General features: G+C 47.3%; 7 non-coding genes across 7 annotated transcripts; 2 read left to right on the forward strand and 5 right to left on the reverse strand.

Annotated features, from left to right (window-relative positions):
* Nucleotides 1–989: 989 nt before the first annotated feature.
* trnac-gca (transfer RNA cysteine (anticodon GCA)) lies at nucleotides 990–1,061 on the reverse strand. The gene has a single exon. It is a non-coding gene; the product is annotated as a tRNA-Cys (tRNA).
* Nucleotides 1,062–8,265: 7,204 nt separating this feature from the next.
* trnae-uuc (transfer RNA glutamic acid (anticodon UUC)) lies at nucleotides 8,266–8,337 on the reverse strand. Its single transcript has one exon. It is a non-coding gene; the product is annotated as a tRNA-Glu (tRNA).
* Nucleotides 8,338–10,474: 2,137 nt separating this feature from the next.
* Nucleotides 10,475–10,546, forward strand: trnaq-cug (transfer RNA glutamine (anticodon CUG)). Its single transcript has one exon. It is a non-coding gene; the product is annotated as a tRNA-Gln (tRNA).
* A 2,236-nt stretch (nucleotides 10,547–12,782) lies between these two features.
* On the reverse strand, nucleotides 12,783–12,854 carry trnac-gca (transfer RNA cysteine (anticodon GCA)). The gene has a single exon. It is a non-coding gene; the product is annotated as a tRNA-Cys (tRNA).
* Nucleotides 12,855–14,544: 1,690 nt separating this feature from the next.
* trnae-uuc (transfer RNA glutamic acid (anticodon UUC)) lies at nucleotides 14,545–14,616 on the reverse strand. The gene has a single exon. It is a non-coding gene; the product is annotated as a tRNA-Glu (tRNA).
* Nucleotides 14,617–15,710: 1,094 nt separating this feature from the next.
* Nucleotides 15,711–15,782, forward strand: trnaq-cug (transfer RNA glutamine (anticodon CUG)). Its single transcript has one exon. It is a non-coding gene; the product is annotated as a tRNA-Gln (tRNA).
* A 2,258-nt stretch (nucleotides 15,783–18,040) lies between these two features.
* On the reverse strand, nucleotides 18,041–18,112 carry trnac-gca (transfer RNA cysteine (anticodon GCA)). Its single transcript has one exon. It is a non-coding gene; the product is annotated as a tRNA-Cys (tRNA).
* Nucleotides 18,113–25,176: the final 7,064 nt, after the last annotated feature.

The following is a 25,176-nucleotide window of genomic DNA, read 5'->3' on the forward strand; positions in this document are numbered from 1 at the left end:
GCCAAGGGTGTCCTGGTGCCAAGTGCACTTATGGACATCCCAGAATTTTTAGGCGCAGCCAAGGTGTTGAGGGAATCTGTTTCAGGGGCCTTAGAATCTCATCTCTGCTATTTGCAGATGATGTGGTTCTTATGGCCTCTACGGGCTGTGACCTTCAGCGTTTAGTGGGACGGTTTGCATCTGAGTGCGAAGCGTCTGGGATGAGACTCAGTACCTCCAAATCAGAGGCCGTGGTTCTCAGTCGTAAAAGGGTGGAGTGCTCCCTCCGGGTTGGGAATGAGGTCCTACCCCAGGTGGAGGAGTTTAGGTATCTTAGGTATGGTCACGAGTGAGGGAAAGTGGGAGCGTGAGGTCGACAGACGGATCGGCGCAGCCTCGGCAGTAATGCGGTCGCTGTAACGGACCGTCGTGGTTAAAAAAGCTTTCAATTTACCGGTCGATCTATGTTCCCACCCTCACCTATGGTCATGAGCTTTGGGTCATGACCGAAAGAATGACATCTCGGATACAGGCGGCTGAAATGAGTTTCCTCCGTAGGGTAGCTGGACTCACCCTAAGAGATAGGGTGAGGAGCTCAGTCATCCGGGAGGGCTCAGAGTAGACAGTGCGGGGCTGCAAGTCTTTCCAGTTCCAGTTAAAAGCCCGGCTCCTCATGAATTTAGGTCTGGTCCGATGGTCCTGAGCTTTGAGTCAGCACGGAAAAGATAAGATCGTGGGTAAAAGCAGCTGAAATGACTTTGTTTTGTGGTGCGGCTGGACTTTCTCTTGGGGGGGGGGGGGGGGGGGGGGTCGGGGGGGGGGGGGGGGCTGTGTCATCCGCGAGGAAATTGGACAAAAGCCACTGCAGAAATTTCATGTCAGTGTGAAGAATGTAGAAAGGAGCCATGCAAAAAGGGAAACAATCTCGAGTTATATTACACCGAAGTTGTTGCTATTATGAGCCATGCATTCATGTACTCTTAGACTATTCTTAAACCGAAGGAGTGCATCGGGGGCATCCGGATTTGAAACGGAGACCTCTTGATCTGCAGTCAAATGCTCTACCACTGAGCTATACCCCCTCAAACACACCAAACATGCTTACACGATGGGAACTAAGTTCTGCATATGCACTAAACCAGCACACATCCTCATCGTGACTGGGAGAATTGAACCAACAAAGGTTGACTTCTTGATGGGTCATCGAGGTTTAAAAGGTTCACTTAAACAAGTTATTCCTTGTGCACTAGTTTCAGCCACACATTGGGCGGTTCAGCACTTTTGGTGATACATCGTCAAGATTTCTTTCCTGTGGAAAATTGTGCAACATGCGGAAAACATTTCATTGATGAAGTGGAATCGATGCCTGCATTCTCCAAATGGTATATTGTGTCTTTTTCCTGCTAAAAAAGCATTCTCCATCTCCAACATCGTACCTGATACTTTGATTAATTGCATTCTAATGATGTTTCCTAAAAACACAGGTGGTGTCAAAACGACTGCATTGGTATAGTCCCATGAGGATGGGATTCAAACCCATGCACGCAGAACACAATGGATTAGCAGTCCAGCACCTTAACCTCTCGGTCACCTCATCTCCTGCAGGACCTTTGTTGACATGGTCTTGTTGACTGAAAATGAGTCCCAACATCTGAATTAGTGTTTGGTAATGCAGAAAATGTGGTAGCCTAGTTAGAACCCAACCTTTATTTTTTTTTTTTTTTTTTTTTGTCCCGTCCAGCCATTGGGGCAGATAGTATTGTTGATCTAAATGCCCTTACATGCTAGACAGATTTGCTCTGTGTCAGGAAAGGTGTTGGCTACAACTTCCCTGTACCATGAAATTTTATTTGCCGTTATTTGATGTCTTTGTTATGCCATTTGGGACGACCGGACCGGAGCAAGAAGAAGAACAGAAAAGAAGAAGAGAGAAGAGAAAGGTGGGGTCGGGGGGGGGGGGGGGGGGCAGTAGAGGGAGAGACAAAAACAGCAGCAACAAGAATTCCCAAAACAACAACAGTGACAAACAGAACAGTTAAATGTCAATGATGGCTAAGGGTCACACTGGAGATGATATCAGTGGAATGAAACAGTCCAACTTACCAATAGCAATAGTAACAATGAGGACATGACCCATGATAGTAAACACAATTGCAACCATACAGTTACAGTAATTAAAATCTCATTGCTTGACATCATTATTACTGTAATAATAGCATACCAATACTATATAAACATCAGGGATAAGATAGTAGATTGTATAGAGAAGCACCCATGTGCTGTGAGTGCCCATATGGAGGTGTGTTGTGTATGTGAATGCGAGTGTGTGAATGTGTAATTGTCACTGAGAATGACAAAAGGAGAGAGACTGCCTTCTACCACCCAGCAAACCCCGCCCCGCGCAGCCAGGTCAAGCCCCCACCGCCAGAGATCCTCCGGCCCCGTGGGTGTGGGCAAAGCCAGGGCCGACTCCCCAAGACCCGCCCCCGAAGCAACTCCCCGAAGAGACCAGCAAGAGGCCATGGAGGAGCAATCCCAACCGGCAACAGGGCGCCAGCAGGCCGGAGGAGAGCCGCACCCCCGAGACCAGCGGGAGACCATACCCTACTAGGGCAGAAGGGCATCGAAGGCCACACACCCGTGGGCACAGGGGCGCCCCTGCCGGCCGGAAGGGAGCCCGTCCACGGCCGGAGGCACCGCCTCCCGCCCCCCACACACCCCCAGGAAGCAGAACCCGGCCCGCCCCTGGTAACCCCAGGCCCGACCACCGACATAGGACCGCCCCGGCCAGGACAGAAGAGGCCCGGGCTGCCCCATGGAGGACCGGGCGGTTGAGATGGAACACCCTACGCCAGACCCCCGCAGAGCCCCCCATATACATATATATATACATATTTTATAATTATAATAAAACTAATCATTAATTATCTAAGTATTTAAAACAATAAATACATAAAATAAACTCAGACACATGCACACCCCATCCACTCAATACACACACATGCTGTGGACGTCCCCGGGTGGGGCGTCCGGGGCATCACAGGGTGGGGGACCCAGGGGTCCCAGACCCACAACCAGGCCCCGAGCCCAGGGAGGTACGGACCGCCAAGGCATAGCACCCCCAGACTCCCCTCGACCACGGCATCAGGGCTACTGCAGTGTGGCAGACAAAGGAGCGGGCGAGGGGAGGAGGCCCGCACATGAGCAAGCGGAGGGGGGCGAGCAGGCGAGTGGTGAGGCGCTCCACTGCGCCGGCCGACATCCACCGGGCAGCTCACCCCCGTGAGGGAGAGCCATAGCTCCAAGTCACGGGGAGGCCACGCAGCAGAGCCGAGGAGTTAAGACCAGCGCAAGGCCCCCGAAGGACCCCACCATCCACCGGGAGGGCCAGCCCCCCCCCCGCCCCCAGAACCAGCAGCGCTCCGCCCACGTACCGGAGAACCATCCCCGACGAGCCCTAAGGCAAGACTGGGGATGGGCAAAGACAGGGACAGCGATGCGGCAGAGCATAGGACCAGTGGCAGCAGACACCCAAACGCCCGAAAGAGCACCGCCCCCCCAGCAGGCCCCACCCCGAGGAGCATGCTCCCCATCCCCACACGCCACCCCGGCCCCCGTACCCACGAGCAGGATCAGGTCCCCTCCCAACACACAGCCCGGTCCCCGCAGCAGCCACCACAGCGCAACAACCCCAAGCCACCACCGTAGACTTCAGGCCACCAGCAGCGCGGACCCCACTGCCTGGAGGCCGGTGAACGCCCCCCCAAGGGCACGTTGGCGCCCGCGACCCAGGACAGATCCAGGGAGGTAGCGCCAACCATGACACCAGGGCAAGCCCCGGCGTCAGCTGGTTCCAGCGGGACCCCCAGGAAGGCCAGGCAGACCAGACCAAAATATCCTGCAGCCCAGGGCACCCCGAGCGAGCCGCCAAGCCCCAGCAGCCAGCGGGCCAATCGCGGGGGTAGGCAGTAGGCTCTCCGGTCCAGCCCGCTACACCTGTGTGTGTGAAGATGGTATTGTGTAGATAGTGCAATTAAAAATAGGCCTGTCCCATAGGGCTGACCTATGTGTGTGGTGTATGTGTATGTGTGTGTGTGTGTGTGGAAGGAAGCTGAGCAATGGTGGGTCCCCTGCCTGCCCAGACCCCCCCCCAGAACTGAGTGTCTAAGGTGCGGTTAAAATTGAAGGGTGACCAGCCAGAGGAATGCCGAGGACAAAAGGGCATCCGCAAGGAAACCCTTCGCCCCCGGCAAAACCAGTTGCAGGCCACCCCCCAAAGTCCTACATGTATGTGAGGTGGTGCAGTGCAGCAGGGAGGATCGGGGCCCCACACACGCCCACCCCGCACTACCGGCCAACCGAGCCGGGCAAGCCAGCCGCCCGGAGCAAGCCCTGGGCCACAGGACCAACCACGGGCCCCACCCAGCCCATCGTGGCGGCCAGTCCGGCCTGCCAGCTCCCCCCCGGAGGGCCCCACCAGAGATTGAGCCAGCTATGCCACCCCCGGACCACCAGGAGCCGCGGACAAACCACACGCCCCGAGGCTGCTCCTACAACCACCAGAACAGCAGGAACCGCGCCCCGGCAACACATCCGTCACCATGGCAGCCCAGGGAGTGACACCACAGAGACCGCAGGAGAACCGGGACCCGCATGGGGAAGAGCCCAACCCCACCCCCCGGGCTCGTTAGCCAAGAGTGCCAGGGCGGGACAGAGACACACACACCAGGCAGCAGAGCCCACCAGGCAGACGATACCCCAACAGCCGCAAAAAGTGAATGCCCCCCACAGTCCCACCCTCCACCACAGCGCCGACCCGTCTCCACCATATCTCCCATCCACCCACGGACCCGCCAAGTAGGACACCCCGGAGGCGGGAAGACCGCCACCAGACCGGAGACAGAAGGGGCCAACCAGACACCGGCAAATAGCAGGGGCCGCCCGTGAGCCACCGGCCAGCCCCACCCCCCAACCCTTGGTCGAGGCCCCCCCACGACCCAGAGCCCACCACCCCGCCCCCCAAGCAAGCCCCCCGCTAATCCCGGCCCACGCCGCGCAGAGCCCCACCCCCACCGCTATCCGCCCCGCTACCCACGCACCCACAGCCAGCCCCCCACCCGCCCGCCCCACATCCACCACAACCCAGCCATCCCTCCACCGAAGGGAGGGAAGCAGGTAATGCCCCACCCCAGCACCGCACCTCCCCACCCAGAGCCCAAGCTGCACAAACGAGACCCCCCCTCCCGTATGAGCTTACCAGGCGCCCCACCCGGGGCCATACACCTACCATACACAAAAATTAAAATTGAGATCTCAGTGTATAGACTGGTCATATATCTCATCTCGTCTCATATTATCTACATACTGTATTGTATATAACTCTGGGAAAAACTGTTGATTTTTGTTAATACTTGAGTCGTTTATATTGTTTATTTTTCTATATTGTGTATTTTGTACTGCTTAACTGATTCTGTACTCTTGCTGCTGTGCAATACAAATTTCCCCACTGAGGGACGAATAAAGGCATATCTTAATCTTAATCTTAATCTTAAGATTGAGCTACTTGTTAAGAAGTAGTCAATTCGGGAGTACGTGTGGTCCACTGGTGAGAAATACGTATATTCTCTGTGAGTAGGGTGATAAGAGCGCCAAGCATCACAAAGACCAAAATCAGTCATATATTTTTTCAGTGTTGTTGTTGCTTGAGACTCACGATGTCCCCCAGCTGGGCTAGACCTATCTAAATCTGGATTAAATACCAAGTTGAAGTCCCCTCCCAAGATCAAGCTTGAATCCAGGTGTGCAGAGAGAGAAGAAAAAAAGGTGTGAAAGAAAGAGGGGTCATCAACATTAGGGCCATATATGTTGGCAATGCAAAATTTAACATTGTCAACCGATATGTTGATTATTATATATCTACCTTCTATGTCTATAGTATTGTTGAGCAGTGTAAAATTGACCCTCCGGCTAATTAAAATGGCTACGCCCCTCTGTTTGGAGTTGTAGTTTGCTAGGTATATGTGTGGAAACTGTGGTGAGTGAAATGTATGGGCAGCTGCATTGGAGATGTGAGTCTCTTGCAATAAGACAATGTCTGCTTGGATATTCTTTAGATGGTTAAACATTTTTTGTCTTTTTTCTCGAGACTCGACTCCCCTGACATTCTAAGTGACAAATTGCAGTGAGGACATCCTAGACTAGCTTATGATGATATGTGTGTGTATAGATGTGCAAGTGTGAAGTATATGTGCCTGTAGGTAATGTAAGCATATACTATTACATATATGCTTAAAGTGCACATGGGCATATTATAATGTAGTCCTCCTGATCTGACTAGTGAAGGTGTAATGTTGGAGTATGCATGTGTGAGATATGCGTGTGTGTAAGTGGCAGTGTTGTAGATTTATGTGTCAGATGTACAGTACGAGCCACCTGTGTACATGGATGTGTGCCTTTATGTACAATGTTTGTATTTGCGGGTTTGTGATTATGTGAGTGTGTGTGAACTGTATAGACATGCTGGTACAGAAAACAGACAAGTGACAAACAGGAATATAAGTGAGTGAAAGAGGGGAAAGACAGTGAGAAAGTGTGCAAGACAGGGAGGAAAGGAATGAGGTGACATGCAAGGGAGAAAAATGGGGAGTAATTTGAAGGCAGAGTGCAGGCGTTAACGAGGATGAGCGCGTTATGATATACGAACCTTTATCATGTAACTATGAAAAAGTAGGACGTTACCTTACCTTACCAAGCATATTCGGTTACCATGTTAGAATGATTAATACAGCCACGGTGTAATTTCACGATCGCGGTATAGCTGTCCATTAACGAAGAGTTTGTCCACTGTGATGACAGCTCGGCACCCCTCGTTGATGAACTTTTTTCGGATAGGGAACAGGCGACGGCATCTGTCGAGGATCTCCCTTGGGAACTGGTCGTTCACGCTGAAGTCCGTCCCCTTCAGCTCTCGGCCTCGGCCTTTCACCTGCTCCTTCTGCTTGAAGTGTTCAAATTTTGCCACGATGGGTCTCGGTCTTGTATTTTCTGGCTTCTTGGCTCCCAGGCGGTGGACGCGATGGAAGGTGATGTCCCCGATGACGTCAGCCGGGAGCTTGAGCCGTTGCGCCATGAAGGCCCTTACGGATTCTTCCGGGTCTTCCTCGGATTTCTCCGGAATTCCTGCAAAGACGAGGTTGTCCCTCATGCTTCGAACCCAACCTTAAACTCCAGGTTATTTTGTTGAATGGCTAGTGGCGCAGTGGATGACGTGTTGTCTACGGGTTAGACAGCTGTAATCATATCGTGGTTCGTACTCATTGTTGTGTCCGCACCAACCCTGGGTCATGGCAGGTGTGTGTTGCTTTTGTTATTGTCTTGTCTAAAAAGTACTTTTCTCTCAACCCAATTGTAGTCTTGGCGAAACAGTGACAATCCAGAAGCTAACCTTAAATGACAGGTCCTTTTGTTGTACGAATAGTGGGGCAAAGGATAACTCATCTCAGAAGATTCAAGTTTCAACTCCTGGCTAGCTAGCAAATCTTTTCAATTAACCAGACTCTAAAATTCAATTTTTGCTCGCAGACGAATTAGAAGCAACTGGGAGCAGCAATCAGCACCTTCGAGTCAGAGTTTATGGTTCTTTCCCGGAAAAGGATAACTCTGCTCATGAGGTGCTCGGGTGTGTTGTACAATCTGACAGTCATTTGCTGCCAAATCATTCCAGTCGTGGATAATGGACCTGACCAGGAAAATGCCAGCTGTGGGATTTCAACCAGTGCCCGCTGAGCAAAAGGAGCCTTCATCTGGTGCTTTAGACCACTCATCCACACAACCTAAAACGGTGCCCTGATCAGGAAAAAACTGTGACCTTGTGAGGTTCGCTGACAATGGAGGACACTGAAAAGGAGCCGCACAAAGCAGGGTACCTGCACTGTTTACCTGTCCGTTGACCAGGTTGCAGATGGATTGTCTTTGTTCCTTCTGACAATCCACATTTTAACACCCCATTATTGAAAGACGTAACGACCATCAGGAGGAGTGAGGTTTATTGTGAGGACCTTTAGAACTCCAGTCCAACGCTCTCCCAAGTGGGCTATTTTAGCTGCGATGGGGGGTTCTGCTTTTTCAGTCGGGGCCTAAAGTGGGGGAAGAGTGAAGCTGTGTCTGTGCCATGTACTGCCGTCTTCGCCGACATGGCCTCGGTACTGTGGGCGACGAGTTCGCCTCCAGGTGGGAGGTTGACGATCTGGCGACTCTATCTCCAGTCAAAACCTAGCCAAATGTCAATTCCCTGACCGGGAATCGAACCCGGGCCGCAGCGGTGAAAGCGCTGAATCCTAGCCACTAGACCACCAGGGACTGCGTTAGGTTTGCACTCAGAAAGGCAGAGTCTGTGTCGCTTTGACGTAGTCCAGCAAAGGAACCAAAATAGTTATAAGACTGGACCTTCTCTGCCAATGCTGCAACAGCAGGGGAATTAGCTCAAATGGTAGAGCGCTCGCTTCGCATGTGAGGGGGAGCGGGATCAATGCCCGCATTCTCCAAAAGCTCTTTTGTTTTTTGTGATTAAATGTTCCCAAGTACCAAACACTAATCCGGGCCCCAATCCCGATATCTAGGCCAAATACAGCCATAGGTATCACCTTGTCTTGTCTTGCTGTGGGATCAATGCCCGCAGTCTTCTAGGAGTTCTTTGCCTTTTGTAAAAGCGATGTTACGATCGGAAATGAGTCCAGGATCGATCCACGTGGTAGACCCGCGTCCGATTCCCGGCCAATGCAACAGGGCTGTTTTCATACCTTTCATCGTGAAAAAAAGTGCCAAGACCGTTTTCAGGACCAACTGATGACCTCTGAATTCGATCAGAAACGTCACACCTCTCGACCTGAGACTCTCCACCTGAGACTCTCCACCGCAAGACTTGATTATCTAATCCAAATTCTGTCAATAGTGGCATTCTCAGCCACAACCTCGATGAGACGCCGTCGAACGCTCGGCCGTACTCACTAGCCTCAGAACAGCAAGACCTTCGATAGCTCAGTTGGAAGAGCGGCGTACTGAAGTGGTTCAAGCTGGCATCCTTATGTAGCTGGTTCAAGTCCGGCTCGAAGGACAATCCCTTTGCTCATGTTATGTCTGCCAGGAAAAAATGGCAATACCGTCTTGTCTGAAGGACCTCCGCTTCCCTGTCCATGGAGTTGGACTTGAGTCTTTGTCACGCAGTCTGAAATTGGCAAACTGAGAAATTCTGATTGAGTTATCAATGCAGTTTGTCTATTTGAATACATTTAAGATTAAGATTAAGATTAAGATATGCCTTTATTCGTCCCTCAGTGGGGAAATTTGTATTGCACAGCAGCAAGAGTACAGAATCAGTTAAGCAGTACAAAATACACAATATAGAAAAATAAACAATATAACGACTCAAGTATTAACAAAAATCAACAGTTTTTCCCAGAGTTATATACAATACAGTATGTAGATAATATGAGACGAGATGATATATATGACCAGTCTATACACTGAGATCTTGCTAGTGAGTTAATATGAGGCATTATAGAAATACTTCACATAGAACTTAATATATTGCATTTAGAGCCTTAATATTGCACATGGAGGTTGATCAGATATTGCACAGTGAATGGGGTCTGGAGTAACTATACTGAATGTAAAAAGCAAAGTATTACACAGATGTACATAGCAGTGTAGAAGTCTATTGGGAGCAGTGCTGGTTGTACAGCCTGACAGCTGCAGGAAGAAAAGACCTGCGATATCGCTCCTTCACACACTTGGGGTGAAGCAGTCTATCGCTGAAGGAGCTTTCAAGTGCTGTCAAGGTGTCCTGCAGGGGGTGGGAGTTGTTCTCCAACATGGATGATAGCTTAGCCAACATCCTCCTCTCTCCCACCACCTCCACTGGGTCAAGGGGGCAACCCAGTGCAGAGCTGGCCTTCCTGATGATCTTATCCAGTCTCTTCCTATCCGCAGCCGAAATGCTGCTGCCCCAGCAGACCACTCCCTGGAAAATGGCTGAAGCCACAACAGAGTCATAGAACGTCTTGAGGAGTGCCCCTTGCACTCCAAAAGACCTCAGTCTCCTGAGCAGATAGAGTCTGCTCATGCCCTTCCTGTAAAGTGCTTCTGTGTGATGAGTCCAGTCCAGTCTATTGTTGAGATGAACACCCAGGTACTTGTAAGATGTCACCATCTCAATGTCCATTCCCTGAATGTTCACTGGTGTTGGAGGAGAGTGGATGCGCCTGCGGAAATCCACCACCAGCTCTCTGGTTTTCCCCGTGTTGATCTGGAGGCAGTTCCGCTGGCACCACATTTCATCTCAACTCCTGTTGGAAAAGGACAGCCATTTCCGTTACAGCACAAGACCCCTGGATTGTACCCAAAAATACTTTGTGCTCATCAAAGAGGAAAGTTGGTGTCCTGGTTTGCAAAGCCTCCATTGTTACGCCAGAAGGTGCCAGTCACATCCAAAACAAAGGGTTCCATGGTGTAATGGTTAGCACTCTGGACCCTGAATCCAGTGATCCAAGTTCAAGTCTTGGTGGAACCTACTTGCCTTGCAGCAATCGAGTGTTTGGACTGTGTCTTCCTTTAACAGTAAGAGTATGATGACTTATTGACTTACTCTACAAATCAGTGGTAACCGTGGATCAGGATGAGGTCCCCAAACGACGCCAATGTCTGTGACAGCTGATGTCAAGGATCAGCTGATCAGAAGATACTTGGTTTGTGTGCGGGGCCACAAGTCTTTCCAGTTCCAGTTAAAAGCCAGGCTCCTCATATAGTTTCCATAGAGTACCAAGGGATTGTCCTGTTGCCCTCGTATATTGAGGGCAAAAAGGAGGCGTTTGCAAGTGGACCTCAGACCTGGTCACCTGAACAGGGACTTGAATCCCGGACACTCAGATCAAAAGTTTCATGTTCGGGTGACCGGCTCAACCTTTGTCGTGTCTGACCATGAACTCTTTTTGTCCAGAAGATATTTGGCTTGTCCATGTGGGTAGTTTAAGACCTCAGTCCATCTTGGAGGTGGACATTTCGGGACCAGGGCCACTTCATCTCTGCAAGGACACGTAGAGTATGCCAGAAGATTTCTCTGCCAATGCTGCAACAGCAGGGGAATTAGCTGAAATTGTAGAGCGCTCGCTTTGCATGTGAGAGGTAGTGGGTTCAATGCCCGCATTCTCCAAAACCTCTTTTGTTTTTTGTGATTAAATGTTCCCAAGTACCAAACACTAATCCGGGCCCCAATCCCAATATCTAGGCCAAATACAGCCATAGGTATCACCCTAAACCCAGTCCTAACTGCATTCTCCTGTCTAGCACCTTGTCTTGTCTTGTTTGGGATCAATGCCCACAGTCTCCAAGGAGTTCTTCACCTTTTGTAGAAGAGATGTTGGGATTGGATCTACCCCTTAGCATCCGACAAATACCCCAAACCAGGGGAATTACCTCAAATGGTAAAGTGCTTGCTTAGCATGCGAGATGCAGCAGAATCGATACCCGCATTCTCCAAGGAATCCTTTGTATTTTGTAAAAGAGATGTGGGATCGGAAATGAGTCCAGGATCTATCCATCAGCGTCAGACAAATGCCCCAAACCTCATCCTGGCCGCGTTCTCTAGACCAGTCTCTTGTCATGTAATAGTGAAGAAACCGAGTCCGTGAGTTATTGTTCCCAAATAGCCCTTCAAGATGACCCCAACCATTCCACCGAGGCCGAAGACAAATCCTCTCTCCAGTAAAAACCTATCCAAATGTCAATTCCCTGACCGGGAATCGAAAACCGGGCCGCGGCGGTGAGAGCACCGAACCCTAGCCACTAGACCACCAGTTATTTTGTAAAACAGGGAATAGAAAGCCCATGTTTCCACCCAGTTTTAAACAGGGGGCCTTGTGCGTGTGAGGCAAACGGGATAACCACTAATTTATGGAAACCCGGAGTGGAGGGGGGCGGGGGGGGGGTTATAAGAGTACTGGCGAAACTCAGAAAGCAGTGGCCAAACAATGAAACATGATGATGTGTCCAAAGTGGGGGCAGATTGACAATTGTCCAAATGGACCAAGATCTCTCCTTTGTAGGGAGAATTTTAGTTCACATAAGATGTTCCAGAAATAATGGGCTTTTCTTCAACAAAATGTTTTTGAATCAGAAATCTTGTTGTGTTGAAGAAATTCCCATCCTTTCTAATGTCATGTGTAGTACACATGTGACATGTACTACAATGCTCCCTACAAAGGCAAAACCCTTGTGATTTTGGACATTTGGGCTAACAAAACAGACCACATTAGCAGGACAAAAGAGGTTGTCTTGACATTTCAATGAAATTGTCTATGTGTTGGGGAAGAGATCTGACCCCCACTGGAGGAGTTCAAGGTACCTTGGCGTCTTGTTCTTGGCATCTAACATGACAGTTTACCAGTTGATCTAGTTGGATGCTCCACTGGTCCGCCACAGTGATGTGGGAGCTGAGCCCAAAGGCAGAGCTCTGGTCCGATGGTCCTGAGCTTTGAGTCAGCACGGAAAAGATAAGATCGTGGGTAAAAGCAGCTGAAATGACTTTGTTTTGTGGTGCGGCTGGACTTTCTCTTAGACGTGGGGGGTGGGGGGGGGGCTGTGTCATCCGCGAGGAAATTGGACAAAAGCCATTGCAGAAATTTCATGTCAGTGTGAAGAATGTAGAAAGGAGCCATGCAAAAAGGGAAACAATCTCGAGTTATATTAGACCGAAGTTGAGCCATGCATTCATGTACTCTTAGACTATTCTTAAACCGAAGGAGTGCATCAGGGGGCATCCGGATTTGAACCGGAGACCTCTTGATCTGCAGTCAAATGCTCTACCACTGAGCTATACCCCCTCAAACACACCAAACATGCTTACACGATGGGAACTAAGTTCTGCATATGCACTAAACCAGCACACATCCTCATCGAGACTGGGAGAATTGAACCAACAAAGGTTGACTTCTTGATGGGTCATCGAGGTTTAAAAGGTTTACTTAAACAAGTTATTCCTTGTGCACTAGTTTCAGCCACACATTGGGCGGTTCAGCACTTTTGGTGATACATCGTCAAGATTTCTTTCCTGTGGAAAGTTGTGCAACATGCGGAAAACATTTCATTGATGAAGTGGAATCGATGCCTGCATTCTCCAAATGGTATATTGTGTCTTTTTCCTGCTAAACAAGCATTCTCCATCTCCAACATCGTACCTGATACTTTGATTAATTGCATTCTAATGATGTTTCCTAAAAACACAGGTGGTGTCAAAACGACTGCATTGGTATAGTCCCATGAGGATGGGATTCAAACCCATGCACGCAGAACACAATGGATTAGCAGTCCAGCACCTTAACCTCTCGGTCACCTCATCTCCTGCAGGACCTTTGTTGACATGGTCTTGTTGACTGAAAATGAGTCCCAACATCTGAATTAGTGTTTGGTAATGCAGAAACTGTGGTAGCCTAGTTAGAACCCAACCTTAAACTCCAGGTTATTTTGTTGAATGGCTAGTGGCACAGTGGATGACGTGTTGTCTACGGGTTAGACAGCTGTAATCATATCGTGGTTCGTACTCATTGTTGTGTCCGCACCAACCCTGGGTCATGGCAGGTGTGTGTTGCTTTTGTTATTGTCTTGTCTAAAAAGTACTTTTCTCTCAACCCAATTGTAGTCTTGGCGAAACAGTGACAATCCAGAAGCTAACCTTAAATGACAGGTCCTTTTGTTGTACGAATAGTGGGGCAAAGGATAACTCATCTCAGAAGATTCAAGTTTCAACTCCTGGCTAGCTAGCAAATCTTTTCAATTAACCAGACTCTAAAATTCAATTTTTGCTCGCAGACGAATTAGAAGCAACTGGGAGCAGCAATCAGCACCTTCGAGTCAGAGTTTTTGGTTCTTTCCCGGAAAAGGATAACTCTGCTCATGAGGTGCTCGGGTGTGTTGTACAATCTGACAGTCCTTTGCTGCCAAATCATTCCAGTCGTGGATAATGGACCTGACCAGGAAAATGCCAGCTGTGGGATTTCAACCAGTGCCCGCTGAGCAAAAGGAGCCTTCATCGGGTGCTTTAGACCACTCATCCACACAACCTAAAACGGTGCCCTGATCAGGAAAAAACTGTGACCTTGTGAGGTTCGCTGACAATGGAGGACACTGAAAAGGAGCCGCACAAAGCAGGGTACCTGCACTGTTTACCTGTCCGTTGACCAGGTTGCAGATGGATTGTCTTTGTTCCTTTTGACAATCCACATTTTAACACCCCATTATTGAAAGACGTAACGACCATCAGGAGGAGTGAGGTTTATTGTGAGGACCTTTAGAACTCCAGTCCAACGCTCTCCCAAGTGGGCTATTTTAGCTGCGATGGGGGGTTCTGCTTTTTCAGTCGGGGCCTAAAGTGGGGGAAGAGTGAAGCTGTGTCTGTGCCATGTACTGCCGTCTTCGCCGACATGGCCTCGGTACTGTGGGCGACGAGTTCGCCTCCAGGTGGGAGGTTGACGATCTGGCGACTCTATCTCCAGTCAAAACCTAGCCAAATGTCAATTCCCTGACCGGGAATCGAACCCGGGCCGCAGCGGTGAAAGCGCTGAATCCTAGCCACTAGACCACCAGGGACTGCGTTAGGTTTGCACTCAGAAAGGCAGAGTCTGTGTCGCTTTGACGTAGTCCAGCAAAGGAACCAAAATAGTTATAAGACTGGACCTTCTCTGCCAATGCTGCAACAGCAGGGGAATTAGCTCAAATGGTAGAGCGCTCGCTTCGCATGTGAGGGGGAGCGGGATCAATGCCCGCATTCTCCAAAAGCTCTTTTGTTTTTTGTGATTAAATGTTCCCAAGTACCAAACACTAATCCGGGCCCCAATCCCGATATCTAGGCCAAATACAGCCATAGGTATCACCTTGTCTTGTCTTGCTGTGGGATCAATGCCCGCAGTCTTCTAGGAGTTCTTTGCCTTTTGTAAAAGCGATGTTACGATCGGAAATGAGTCCAGGATCGATCCACGTGGTAGACCCGCGTCCGATTCCCGGCCAATGCAACAGGGCTGTTTTCATACCTTTCATCGTGAAAAAAAGTGCCAAGACCGTTTTCAGGACCAACTGATGACCTCTGAATTCGATCAGAAACGTCACACCTCTCGACCTGAGACTCTCCACCTGAGACTCTCCACCACAAGACTTGATTATCTAATCCAAATTCTGTCAATAGTGGCATTCTCAGCCACAACCTCGATGAGACGCCGTCGAACGCTCGGCCGTACTCACTAGCCTCAGAACAGCAAGACCTTCGATAGCTCAGTTGGAAGAGCGGCGTACTGAAGTGGTTCAAGCTGGCATCCTTATGTAGCTGGTTCAAGTCCGGCTCGAAGGACAATCCCTTTGCTCATGTTATGTCTGCCAGGAAAAAATGGCAATACCGTCTTGTCTGAAGGACCTCCGCTTCCCTGTCCATGGAGTTGGACTTGAGTCTTTGTCACGCAGTCTGAAATTGGCAAACTGAGAAATTCTGATTGAGTTATCAATGCAGTTTGTCTATTTGAATACATTTCATCTCAACTCCTGTTGGAAAAGGACAGCCATTTCCGTGAGAGCACAAGACCCCTGGATTGTACCCAAAAATACTTTGTGCTCATCAAAGAGGAAAGTTGGTGTCCTGGTTTGCAAAGCCTCCATTGTTACGCCAGAAGGTGCCAGTCACATCCAAAACAAAGGGTTCCATGGTGTAATGGTTAGCACTCTGGACCCTGAATCCAGTGATCCAAGTTCAAGTCTTGGTGGAACCTACTTGCCTTGCAGCAATCGAGTGTTTGGACTGTGTCTTCCTTTAACAGTAAGAGTATGATGACTTATTGACTTACTCTACAAATCAGTGGTAACCGTGGATCAGGATGAGGTCCCCAAACGACGCCAATGTCTGTGACAGCTGATGTCAAGGATCAGCTGATCAGAAGATACTTGGTTTGTGTGCGGGGCCACAAGTCTTTCCAGTTCCAGTTAAAAGCCAGGCTCCTCATATAGTTTCCATAGAGTACCAAGGGATTGTCCTGTTGCCCTCGTATATTGAGGGCAAAAAGGAGGCGTTTGCAAGTGGACCTCAGACCTGGTCACCTGAACAGGGACTTGAATCCCGGACACTCAGATCAAAAGTTTCATGTTCGGGTGACCGGCTCAACCTTTGTCGTGTCTGACCATGAACTCTTTTTGTCCAGAAGATATTTGGCTTGTCCATGTGGGTAGTTTAAGACCTCAGTCCATCTTGGAGGTGGACATTTCGGGACCAGGGCCACTTCATCTCTGCAAGGACACGTAGAGTATGCCAGAAGATTTCTCTGCCAATGCTGCAACAGCAGGGGAATTAGCTCAAATTGTAGAGCGCTCGCTTTGCATGTGAGAGGTAGTGGGTTCAATGCCCGCATTCTCCAAAACCTCTTTTGTTTTTTGTGATTAAATGTTCCCAAGTACCAAACACTAATCCGGGCCCCAATCCCAATATCTAGGCCAAATACAGCCATAGGTATCACCCTAAACCCAGTCCTAACTGCATTCTCCTGTCTAGCACCTTGTCTTGTCTTGTTTGGGATCAATGCCCACAGTCTCCAAGGAGTTCTTCACCTTTTGTAGAAGAGATGTTGGGATTGGATCTACCCCTTAGCATCCGACAAATACCCCAAACCAGGGGAATTACCTCAAATGGTAAAGTGCTTGCTTAGCATGCGAGATGCAGCAGAATCGATACCCGCATTCTCCAAGGAATCCTTTGTATTTTGTAAAAGAGATGTGGGATCGGAAATGAGTCCAGGATCTATCCATCAGCGTCAGACAAATACCCCAAACCTCATCCTGGCCGCGTTCTCTAGACCAGTCTCTTGTCATGTAATAGTGAAGAAACCGAGTCCGTGAGTTATTGTTCCCAAATAGCGCTTCAAGATGACCCCAACCATTCCACCGAGGCCGAAGACAAATCCTCTCTCCAGTAAAAACCTATCCAAATGTCAATTCCCTGACCGGGAATCGAAAACCGGGCCGCGGCGGTGAGAGCACCGAACCCTAGCCACTAGACCACCAGTTATTTTGTAAAACAGGGAATAGAAAGCCCATGTTTCCACCCAGTTTTAAACAGGGGGCCTTATGCGTGTGAGGCAAACGGGATAACCACTGATTTATGGAAACCCGGAGTGGAGGAGGGGGGGGGGGGGGGTTATAAGAGTACTGGCGAAACTCAGAAAGCAGTGGCCAAACAATGAAACATGATGATGTGTCCAAAGTGGGGGCAGATTGACAATTGTCCAAATGGACCAAGATCTCTCCTTTGTAGGGAGAATTTTAGTTCACATAAGATGTTCCAGAAATAATGGGCTTTTCTTCAACAAAATGTTTTTGAATCAGAAATCTTGTTGTGTTGAAGAAATTCCCATCCTTTCTAATGTCATGTGTAGTACACATGTGACATGTACTACAATGCTCCCTACAAAGGCAAAACCCTTGTGATTTTGGACATTTGGGCTAACAAAACAGACCACATTAGCAGGACAAAAGAGGTTGTCTTGACATTTCAATGAAATTGTCTATGTGTTGGGGAAGAGATCTGACCCCCACTGGAGGAGTTCAAGGTACCTTGGCGTCTTGTTCTTGGCATCTAACATGACAGTTTACCAGTTGATCTATGTTGGATGCTCCACTGGTCCGCCACAGTGATGTGGGAGCTGAGCCCAAAGGCAGAGCTCTGGTCCCATGGTCCTGAGCTTTGAGTCAGCACGGAAAAGATAAGATCGTGGGTAAAAGCAGCTGAAATGACTTTGTTTTGTGGTGCGGCTGGACTTTCTCTTAGACGTGGGGGGTCGGGGGGGGGGGGGGGGGGGGGGTTCTTCCGCGAGGAAATTGGACAAAAGCCACTGCAGAAATTTCATGTCAGTGTGAAGAATGTAGAAAGGAGCCATGCAAAAAGGGAAACAATCTGGAGTTATATTACACCGAAGTTGTTGCTATTATGAGCCATGCATTCATGTACTCTTAGACTATTCTTAAACCGAAGGAGTGCATCAGGGGGCATCCGGATTTGAACCGGAGACCTCTTGATCTGCAGTCAAATGCTCTACCACTGAGCTATACCCCCTCAAACACACCAAACATGCTTACACGATGGGAACTAAGTTCTGCATATGCACTAAACCAGCACACATCCTCATCGTGACTGGGAGAATTGAACCAACAAAGGTTGACTTCTTGATGGGTCATCGAGGTTTAAAAGGTTCACTTAAACAAGTTATTCCTTGTGCACTAGTTTCAGCCACACATTGGGCGGTTCAGCACTTTTGGTGATACATCGTCAAGATTTCTTTCCTGTGGAAAATTGTGCAACATGCGGAAAACATTTCATTGATGAAGTGGAATCGATGCCTGCATTCTCCAAATGGTATATTGTGTCTTTTTCCTGCTAAAAAAGCATTCTCCATCTCCAACATCGTACCTGATACTTTGATTAATTGCATTCTAATGATGTTTCCTAAAAACACAGGTGGTGTCAAAACTACTGCATTGGTATAGTCCCATGAGGATGGGATTCAAACCCATGCACGCAGAACACAATGGATTAGCAGTCCAGCACCTTAACCTCTCGGTCACCTCATCTCCTGCAGGACCTTTGTTGACATGGTCTTGTTGACTGAAAATGAGTCCCAACATCTGAATTAGTGTTTGGTAATGCAGAAACTGTGGTAGCCTAGTTAGAACCTGTGATGGAAAATTTTATATTTCACCGGTATAACATAGGTTACACATTGTTTGAATTACTTTACGGCCTTTTGTAGAGCTTCAACATTTGCATCCGAGCACATCCTGCTGTCCCTTCAAAGATGGTGGCACAGCAGGAGGCTATCTGTAACCTGGGGTTAGGGACAGTGTCGGGGCAGTGTCGGAGGAGGTCATTCTTTGATCAAAGCTTTACCTTCATGGGATAAGGGGACATCAGGATGTCCCACCAAATGGCTGACCCTCGGAGGTTGTCTCGCATGGGTGTGACAAACCGTGCCAGAAGATTGGGTGTGTAGACTAACCCCCATACATGAGGGTGGCATCGGGGGAGTGACAAGAATGTCTCTTTTCTATTGTAATGTAAATCATTTGCATGCTATGGAGTATAAAAGTTCCCGCCAAGAGGCCACTCTTGGCCAGACACCTACAGACCGCCATGCATACTGTATGTTGTCTGACCCCTTTGTTTTGCAAAGGTAATAAAAACTGCCAGAGCTATGTATTTATTTCAGGCATTCTCTATCCTACTTAGGATGATAGAAATTTTTTCCACAACAATTTGGTGTCAGAAGTGGGATTCCTTGGCTGATTGGATCTGGACCTGTGGCGGACAGCGACTGATCATCCTGGAATTATTTTTTTCCTCCAGCCTCTCTGTCAGTGACATTCAGAGATTTTCAGGGCTGACCGTCCAGGATTCCAGACCATCACCACTGGAATCTCTTATCAAGAGTGGAACTACGTTTTTTTTGATGGTGAGAATCCTGAAATAATTACTATATTTGAGCATTAGTTGCATGTTTATATGTAAGTGTTGTAGTGTTTCCCATATGCACATTTGGTCACTTGTCGGTACGGATAAGATCTCTGGAACATGAGTGAATCGCGTATCAGAGTATACTGGGTATACTTTCATGCTAATAAGATCTCAGTAACAACATTGAGTGAGTTACGCATGGTATGGGCGGACAAGACCTCAATAATATAAAAAATAAACCAAAAAAATTGTGAGTGAGTCGCGCACCATTGCGCGAACAAGACCTCTGTAACAACAAAGAGTGAGTTGCGCTTGTAGCTGTTTTGTGCTGATGAGACCTCAGTAATAGATTAATAGATAGTAATAGATTAGACAATAGGAGTGAATCATGCACAATTGTATATTGGATATAAATTAATGCAAACAAAATCTTGAAGTGATAAAGAGTGGATTACGCATTATTCATTGGATACAGCTCGGCTTTGTCGTGGATTGTGCCGAAGGAACAACACGGATTCGGGGTGACGACCTTGTCTTAAGGGAATTGTGCACAACCGAGTGACATCTGTAAATATGGGAAATCTGGTAAACAAGCAACTATAGGTAAAGAAAAAAAAATGAGGAAAGCATGCATAAAAAAAACACTAATATGGGGAACTTTTGAGAACAAGAGAAAGTGAGTTAAACAAAATAGATAAGTGAGATTTTTGTTGGGAAAAATGGTGATAAGGGAAAACATCACATTGCATTGTTTAAAAGAAAAATAATTAATTGAGAGAAAATCAAAGAGCAGTCAAGAATTATGTTTAGGGCATGGACTCTTTGGGGAAAAAAATGAAAAAGGCTAAAAACCATTGAGGGCAGAGAGCACGGCTTGCAACTAAGACTTGTAATGATGATCGTTACATAGATGATGAAGATCTGCAACACACACTGACATGAAAAGAACAGACAAGACTTCTCAGAATAGGTCTTCCTTCTCTTTCTCCTACAGTGCCTCAGTGTCTCAGAGTGGACCATGATCTTGATCGCACACCTCCACCCTTGCTCTGCCAACAACCTGACAACAACATCCTGATACAACAACATGCACGATGAGTCCAATATCATCAGCCATGCCATTATGTCCAGTTTCATCTTCACCAAGACCTGAAGAAGATCCAACACATGAGCTGTGTTCTAACTGCAAACGATCCCTTCCAGACATGCATTGTCGCTCGTATCCAAACGGATGCTTAGCAAGTATCCTGTGACTGATGGTGGAGACCATGAGTGGGACAATGGTGTAAGGAAGGCGTGTGGGGAGGCCATAACAGCCCTGCTTGTGTTTAGTGAAGTTGTCCCACTTTCCCTGACCACTGAAGAGTTCTGCAGATGTTTGCTGACATGGTGTTCACGGTGACGACAATCACATCACCAGCCACTAAAGCGGAATGTGGCCGAATTAGAACTGGATGGATCTCACTTTTGACCGGATGGATCACACCTTTGATGCAAGGACAAGCCATGTACCAGAATCCATGGGTGGCAACAAATGGCCACCTGCAAGGAGGACATCCAGAGAAGAGACTGGGACAGCAATATGACCCTGGCATGTGCAGCAAAAGGAGACTTTGGACCAAAGACTTGATGGAGAACTTTCTTAACAAGCAAGGTGGAAGGAAGCAAGGAGGTGGGGCGTGATGGGATCATGCCTACTCTGACTCATCTGATGCCAAGGATGATACTGAAGTTGACAGTAACACACACACACACACACACATCTATATGCTCTGTCCTTCTTCCTTTTGTTTAGAGTCTTGGCTTAAATCAGCCCCTCTTGCTGATAACTATGTAGAATATGATCTACTTCTCTCTTTTAGAATATGCTATAAGACGACATAGTATACAAAATATGGTTATTTCTTTTCCTTTCTGATGAAACACACTTACTAAGAGTGACAAATTCCTAACCTCTACAAAGTTGAATGGCAATTATGTTAACTTCGTTGGCCAATCAGGTGAAGTGGACCAAAGACAAGTCACCATTGGATTTTCTGTTTCAGAGAAAATTCAACTTCAAAAATTAAATTTGTTGGCATATGGTGCAAAGGACCAAATGGCCTATTTTCTAATTCAGATGGAGGTGAAGTTGTAAAAACTTACACTGACCCTGATGTTCACACTTTGGTGAAGCAAGAGGCCAATCAGCTGTATGCATATCAAAGGAAGATGCAAACTGGTGACATGAGTGCTCAACTGGTGGAGGAGGTTAAGAATGTACTTTCTCACACACATACACACACACACACACACACACACACACACACACACAATTAATGCAAATTGATGCTCTGCAAGGTCTTCAATGCACATCATACCTTTCTATGGTGATGAGAAATTTGATAAAAGATATGAACATAGGGATAGCTGTTAGGGGAATGTTTATCTCACAAATATTTTGTTCTGGGCATAAGTGCTGCCTTGATGCACATTTGGGGTACTCAGGTACCATTTTTTTGACGTCAATGATTCCATTCCTCATGGGTCTCTATCTAAAAGAGACACAGTGACAAATGGAATATTGTGGGCCTTTTTTTTGTACAAGCATGCTATATTACATTCGATTGGGAATGCACAAACAATTTGTTAATTTTTTACAGTCCTAAAATTGAATTTTTTGAAAAGTATTTTCGGCAAAAATACATTCAGAAAGGACTGTCCAGCTGGTTTTTCATTGTTGTGTTGTCTTGTTTGTCTGTGTGAGTGTGAATGTGAGGCTGAAGCCATCCTTGACCATCACTTTGGGAAATACAGAACAAACCCAATGATTAGTTTACTAATAGACACATGCAAAGAACATATTAGGCTGTTCTGCTCTTTTAGCATCAAGAGGCATAAATTAAATCTGCTAAAATGTAGATAGTTCATTTAGGGTATGCAGAACCATCTAAAAATTAGCTATTACGAAAAAGGCCTTGTAAATTAGGACAATCCGACTTTCAAAGGAACTTGGACCTTTTAAGTGTTGCAAATGACATCCTGACATGACGACTATGAGTGCGACACACCGACAGCAGGGTTCTTCATGGGGGACAGTGGACTGTGACAAAAATTTAAATTGACTGAAATTTAAATGTGATTGTTCTTTCAGGGTTGTTCTTGTGTTGTGGAGAGACATCAACTACTATGAACTATTCCAGCCTAACCTTCATTGTTCCACATTAGGAAAGCACATTCTCCTGGAGGAGGAGAAGACATGTCATATATGGCCGAAACGTGACATCTTTTTTGTTGAAAACTGTTTAACAGTACTAACATGTACTAACATTAACACTGTAACACTTGAAGTCATTCACACACCTGGCAGGGTGTGTCATCATTTTAACTTCAGTTTGATCCACAGGACACTTCTTCAGGATCCAGAGTTTGAATTGGTGTAACTTTGTTTGATGTTGTCCAGCTTCACAGATTACTGTTTGCAGATGTATAAAAAAGATAACCATCATTTGATTTTACAGGGAACTGCCAATGCTTTTAAAAGTTGACACATGGGAAGTACATGTGTCAAAAGGGGGGAGATTGCGATTTTGTTGAGTAATCATGGTTAACAATTGGACATGATATATTTTTTGTTACTATAATTGGTTTCTCCAAAACCAAAGTGAGTGAAACAAAGGTAGGTATGAGTTCCAACATTAGAGGTTGATAATGATCAGTGATCAGCAGTAGTAATGACACTCCATTGATTGCACAACACGCTGAAGACTTTGGTAAGTTACTGTATCTTGTTTTTTCTTTACTATATTACTGTATTTGGCACTTTGCCTTCCATAGTGCCAATGTGTCAAATGGTTCTTTGAAACCCAAATTTCCAGCTGTGAGCAAGGAACACTACTACAGTGTGACAATGCAAATTCAGGCAGAGACCAGAGGGTGTGTTGGTTTAAATTCAGTGAAACCTTGTATTGTTTGGAAAAAACTTAAATGCAGAGGGTGGATGTTAAAATTAAAGTTAAAATTGATATTGGTGACATGATGGCAGAGTGGTTAGCACTGCTGTCTCACAGCAAGAAGGTTTGAGAACCTTTCTGTGTGGAGTTTCATGTTCTCCTCATGCTTACGTGGGCTTTCTCCTGACAATTTGAAAATTTTAAGGTTCATTTACAATCAACGTCAATGGCCAAAATATGAACAAAGTGTCGTATTCAGTCAGACACTACATGATGGTTGCCTACTGCTCTCGAGATTAGTCATGTGTAGGGAACACATCTGACATGTATCACGTAGATGGTAAAATGTTGTGTTGCTCATTCATTTCTTTCTATGTTCTCAGTGGGTGTCGAGTGACCTGACATCTGTTGGCCCTGGGGGCCATGGAGAGGACGTGTTGGAGTTCCAGCAGAGGCAAGACTCCACTGTCAGCGTGGTCATATGAGAGACCTGCACACAGATCGGTCAAGGCAGAAAGACACTACCTGAACACTAGAGGACTACAACTACAACAACAACCAGAACGGAAGAAATGTCCATGACGCACTCAACCTTCTCAACTGCGTGTTTGGATGGAGTCCACGAGTTCGCACCGCAAGCTCCTGCAGCCTAAGAACAAGTGCTACAATCAAGAGGATTGGCTGGCTGACTGACTGACTGATTGAATACAACATGGTAGAACAACAGCAAGCCATCAACAGAGGCACAAGGACTTCGACATGATTTGGCAATCTAACATCTCAAATCATACACATCATGTTTACCACATCGTTGATGCCATACGGACAGCATCTACCACAGAAGTTGAAGACAAACACTTTAAGACACCTGGACATCCATTCGTCTTTTTCCCGTGTTGCTTAGTCCCACTGGGATTGCGGGTAGGCTGGAGTCTATCCCGGTTGACTATATTTCACAGGTATAACATAGGTTACACATTGTGTGAATTACTTTAAGGCCTTTTGTAGAGCTTCAACATTTGCATCCGAGCACATCCTGCTGTCCCTTCAAAGATGGTGGCACAGCAGGAGGCTATCTGTAACCTGGGGTTAGGGACAGTGTCGGGGCAGTGTCAGATGAGTCATTCTTTGATCAAAGCTTTACCTTCATGGGATAAGGGGACATCAGGATGTCCCACCAAATGGCTGACCCTAGGAGGTTGTCTCGCATGGGTGTGACAAACCGTGCCAGAAGATTGGGTGTGTAGACTAACCCCCATACATGAGGGTGGCATCGGGGGAGTGACAAGAAAGTCTCTTTTCTCTTGTAATGTAATTCATTTGCATGCTATGGAGTATAAAAGTTCCCGCCAAGAGGCCACTCTTGGCCAGACACCTACAGACCGCCATGCATACTGTGTGTTGTCTGACCCCTTTGTTTTGCAAAGGTAATAAAAACTGCCAGAGCTATGTATTTATTTCAGGCATTCTCTATCCTACTTAGGATGATAGAATTTTTTTCCACAACACCACGAGGGCCAACTTTGTCAAGCGACAGCTGACGGGATTTCCTTTTCCCTCCTGGCTTGAGCAATTGGACTTTGGGCAAGGTTCCGGACCCAGGGATTGGACGGAGAAGTGGATGCGCGTCCGTGAGTGGAACCGCGGCTTTCACCTCTGTTTTGTGGACAAGCACTGACTCTTCGGGAACTTTGGGACACTTGCGGGGTGGGGGGTACACTTTCGGGATTAATTTGG

The sequence above is a fragment of the Doryrhamphus excisus genome, chromosome 14, assembly GCF_030265055.1.
Source record: "Doryrhamphus excisus isolate RoL2022-K1 chromosome 14, RoL_Dexc_1.0, whole genome shotgun sequence".
NCBI classification, from domain to species: domain Eukaryota; kingdom Metazoa; phylum Chordata; class Actinopteri; order Syngnathiformes; family Syngnathidae; genus Doryrhamphus; species Doryrhamphus excisus.